Source organism: Tupaia chinensis, unplaced genomic scaffold (assembly GCF_000334495.1).
Source record: "Tupaia chinensis unplaced genomic scaffold, TupChi_1.0 Scaffold000513_1, whole genome shotgun sequence".
Taxonomy (NCBI): domain Eukaryota; kingdom Metazoa; phylum Chordata; class Mammalia; order Scandentia; family Tupaiidae; genus Tupaia; species Tupaia belangeri.
The window spans coordinates 1,612,946-1,617,956 of NW_006160026.1; the positions used below are offsets into that span (position 1 = coordinate 1,612,946).

The 5,011-nt window shown below is 42.0% G+C and overlaps 1 pseudogene; it reads right to left on the reverse strand.

Moving 5' to 3' along the window:
- Positions 1–227: 227 nt before the first annotated feature.
- Positions 228–833, reverse strand: LOC102474856 (synapsin-3 pseudogene; annotated as a pseudogene).
- Positions 834–5,011: the final 4,178 nt, after the last annotated feature.

Genomic DNA, 5,011 nt, shown 5'->3' on the forward strand with positions numbered 1-5,011 from the left:
TCCCTTCAGACTTTTCTTATTCCATTTACTTTATTGCCTAGAATGCTTGTATAAGCAGACATTGGTTTATAGTTGGGGAAAAATGTTTGCTCCACAAGTGGGAAGTTCTCAGGACCCAAGGAGTGGAAGATCTTAATGAGCTGCGAGAACACCCAGGGCTTGCTGCAGAAGTGGTAGACGGAGGAGAGGGAGTTGACAGCAGGCAGCCCTCCATACTGGAGGCCAATGACCAGGCTTCAGTAGTCTTCACCCAGGGCCATGCTGTAGGCATGTTGATGGACCAGGATAAAATCTGGCTTGAAGGATCTGCTCACAACTTTGGTCCCATTTTTAACAGCCTGCATATCCACCATACAGCCCCCTGTAACACAGGCGGCCAGGTTCAACTCCGAGAATTCAGTCTGTTCCACTTGGATCTCAATACCTCCATTCACCTTCTTTCCATGGAAATACTTTGACCAGTCCGTGTGGGCATCATCCATTACCAGCAGGATCCTGGGTCTTTGAACAACAGGTGTGGAGGGACCCGGAGGCTCCATTAGCCCTGAGGGGGCCTGCTGGGTCTGTTTCATGGCGCTGGAGAAGGAGCTAAAGAGGCTGGATCCTGGAGATGAGAAGGAGGCTGCCAGCGGCTGGGGGTGCCTCCTCTCCATGGCTGGGGAGGCAGGGGAGCTGGTGGAGCTATCTGGGCGCTGCAGGTCCGTCATGTAGCCGTTAGGCAGGTTGGCCACAAAGCTGCTATCAGAGAGATGCCGCCGGAGGAAGTTCATGGCTGCGGGTGGATGGAGATGGCTTGTTCCTACTCAGGCTTATCTAGGTGAGGCCCAGGACACAGGCGGCTGGACAGTAGTGGCAGGACTTCAGGTCCGGAGAGCTGGGGGAGTTCTGCACAGCCACAGACAGCTTCAGCAGCTTTTGTTTCCTGTGCCGGCTGACAGGAACCTGACGCCCGGGGTGCCTGGGCCACCGTGCCCGCCCGCGATCAGCTCAGTCCCCAGAGCTCAGCCTCCACAATTCAGATACTTTTGAAAAAACACATTGTAGAGCCAACCGACCAGTAGTATGGTGGATAAGGTGACTGGATCCCATGTGACTGACTGTGTGGTTCAAGTACTGGATCCAGCTGCTTGAAAAACATGCTTGGGGACCAGCAGGTGGTGTAATGGTTATGTTGCTGGGTTCCCATGTAGTTGATCACGGTTCAAGTCCCGGACCTGATGGCTTAAAACTCATGCCAGGCACGTGCGTGTGCATCCCCAAACTCCCAAGAAGAGAATGGAGCAGAAGAGATTGCAACATGACCATACCCCCCTCCGGGGGGGTTGCGACACCACCCCCCCCCCCCCGGGGGGGGGGGGGGGTGATTTGTCACTTTCTGTCTCTCTGTCCAGCACAAATCTCTCTGAAAAAAGGAAAAAAGAAAGAAAGAAATATGCTGGGCAAGTGTGTGAATGTCCATGCCCGAAATTCCCCAGAAGAGAAATGGAAAAGAGGCTGAGGCATGGCCAGGGCCCTCTGGAGAGTGCTCCTTTACTTTCCTTCTGTCTCCTCTTTGTGTCTCTCCAGTGAGTGTGCACATCTTATGGCAAAATAAAACAACAAATGCAATAAAAACTGTGCATATTGAGCCTTTTCGGTGGATTCACTTAGTGGAATTATTAGTATTATTATTATTACCTCTGACTTTTTACCAACAATGAACAGCTTTATTTTCCTCACAATACATATCTTATTAAAAAAATTTAAAAACTGGGACCAGCAGTTAGTGTAATGGCTATGTCACTGGACTCCCATGTAGTTGACCATGGTTCAAGTTCAGGACCTGGCGGCTTAAACTCACGCCGGGTGCGTGTGCGTGCATGCCCAAGATCCTGAGAGGAGAATGGAGGAGAAGGGATTGCAGCGTGGCCATCCTCCCTGGAGGTGATTTCTCACTCTCTGTCTCTCTGTCTCTCTCTGTCTTTCTGGCAAGCACACATGCCCAATAGCAAAAACCTCTCCAAAAAAAGAAAAAAAAATTAAAAACTCTGATGATCAACTTTCATTTATTAAAAACTGAAGTATTATTTTTCCATTATTCAAAACATGCACAAAGATGTCAATATTTTTTAAAGCACTAGCAACAATTGCATTGCTTTCATATTCTAAAGTACTGACACATAACTCATGGATCTGCTACCTTACTCACTATATAGAGCACTTTAAGTCAAATTGTAGTAGGTTGAGGACCATTAGCATAATCCAGTCCCCTCATTTCACAGCTGCACAAATTGTAAGAATTTTCATTTTTTTCTTCAGTCTAAAAATAAACCTAAGGCCCCAGAGTTCACCCTTTCCTTTAACAAAAAACGAAACAAATGAAATTTTAAATTCTGTTTCCTCCAGTGTTGACAATGGAAGACGAATTTTCACATGAGGAGATCCAGTCAGAATTCAGAAATCCAGTCATACAGAACTAGCTGATTTCTGCCTGGAGTTTTAGGAATTTAATGTGCCCACTTGAGAGTAATTCTCACCTCACTGCTCTACCACTGTGTAGAGTAGTTATACAGTCAATGAGGTAAACGTCTTGGGTTCAAGCACCCGCGCTTTAATCTAATAGTCAAAATTGTACTTTGTTTATCTTACAAAAGTGATCAGGAGAAGGATTAGGAGAGCCAGGAAGCATTTGAGTAGTCTGGGGAAAACCTAGCACTACCACTCAGGTCAATGGAAACTCATCACCACTGCTAGGATAGATGCCAATATTGCTAGTATTGGTAGAATTAGCTTCTGATGCTAAGAATGAAACCTTAACCACCATTCCAGAGGCTGGACAGTGGCATAGTAGAAAACATGATGCTCTGTGTGTCTGACTCAAAGACTCACATTGGAAGGCCACGGGTCCAGAGACCTCCCTGAATACCCTGCATGTGTCCATGATATGAGGCTGACTAAGGCCAAGAATGCATTAGAGTAGCAAACCCTGTGGAGGATTCTCTTTGCTCTCTCTCTCTCTCTCTCTCTCTCTTTGTTTCTGTTGTTAGTGGAAGATATAAATAAATCAACTTTTTAAAAAAATTCCAGTTTTTCATTAACAAAACAGGCATTTAGTAAGGTACATGTATAAGACTTAAGTCCTGATTTCTGGATAAATGCCAGTCTTGGGCATCCAGAATTTAATTACAATTTCCAGGATTTTAATAATAGAGACTTTGAAAATTTACTGGACTTCAAATGTCCTTAAAACTTTTTTGATGAGTTAAGTGTAAGTGAATAGAAAACATATGCATAAAATTCCCTTGAAATACATGTGGGTTTAAAAATTAAGGAAAAAAGGACTTGGCAAACATTGACTTTGTGACCTGCCAAACCCAAAACATTTAAAAAAATAGCTCAAGACATTTGGAGAATCCCTAAGTCTGGTAAGGTTTGTCCATCCTTTAAAGAACGAATGAGACTAAAATGATTATCTTAATATTTAGACATGGACAGTCTTCCTGTTTCTGAATTTTTATAAATAACTAGCTATTTTTACATGCATGGTTAAACACACACACACACATTAATATACACATAGGTACACATACAAATGTATTTTGGACTGGGCTAAGTTCAAACTTCAGTGTATGCCAACATTAGCTGGTTTCTTTTAACATCAACAATACAAACTAAAAAAGAAGAAAAAAACACACACAAATACACAAACTCATACAGTAAAATTTTTGGCATGGAAAAGACATATTTAATACTGGCAAATCATGTGAAGCTACTGTTTTTAGATAACTCTTCAATGATTTCTTATTCTCCACCCAACTCACTACATCAACAATCTTAATTTTCTGTTTTCTATGCCATTCCTCAGACAAATTCACTTTTTAAAGTTTTACTTTCCAAAACTACATAGACTCATGATCCACCAATACTATATTAAATCCCAGCTCAGCATTTACAAGTACTCATCAATTCTCTCTCTCCTATTTATATCAGTACTCTGTTAATTGATCCTTTCTTTCTAGAGTGTCAGTTCATTTTTATCTGTAAATGCCCTAGTCATTCAAAGACCATACTCAAATAACATCTCCTGTGACTTCTCTCATTGTCTGTATAGCTTTGGCAAATCTCATCAGATTGGGTTCTTTTGAAAAGTTCTTTCAAGTCTCTGAGCTGCCCTTGATTATGGATCAAATCTCTTGGCATTATGGGGACAGGTCGGCAGCAGAAAAACCTCACCAACTATTCCTCTTCTCTTACTGGTTCCAACTAATTTGTGAAATGGACCTGAGAGATCAGATGGAAATAAAAAATACCATATTAATTTCATCACTGTTACATCTGTATTGGTTAATATGGCATGGCTAGTTTTACTTCCTGCCTTGATTTAAAAAACAAAAACAAAAAAAAGCAATATTAAGAAGCAAAGCAGAAATAAAAATAGGAAGAAGATTAGCAATAGAGAATTAAGATACCCATAGTACTGGGCATGTATTGGGGCAAGTAAACAGGATGGGATTGAATCCTTCTGACAAAAGTTGACACAATGGCCCCAACACCCAATTAAGGGGGTACTATGGCTAGAGAGCGGAAATAATATCTGGGTGTGTTACCTCCAATACTTTTAAAGAACCACGATAACTCCTTCTGGACAAATACGGATTGACAACTAACTAGTCTTTTCTCAACCACTTCAAAGTCAACATGCTAAGAAAGCCTGCCTCTCTAGTTTTATCCTTTACTGATCCCCAACAATGCTCTTACCTTGACATATTTTGGGAGATCCTTGAATATATCACATGTGCACATATTTCTGTCCTTTGAAAATCTCTCTCTCTGTTTTGGAAGGTTCTTCTTGTCTACCTGGTACGAGTATTTATGCCTTAAATATTCTGCTCAGAAATTCCTTGGTATGAACATTTGGGCCACCTGGCAGAACTGGTTCTTTTTCTATCTGCCTCCCTAGTAGCTTCATCATAATCTTTGATACTTAACATATTGTCTTTTAGTTTCTATCTGCAATTTTTCTCCTCCAGAA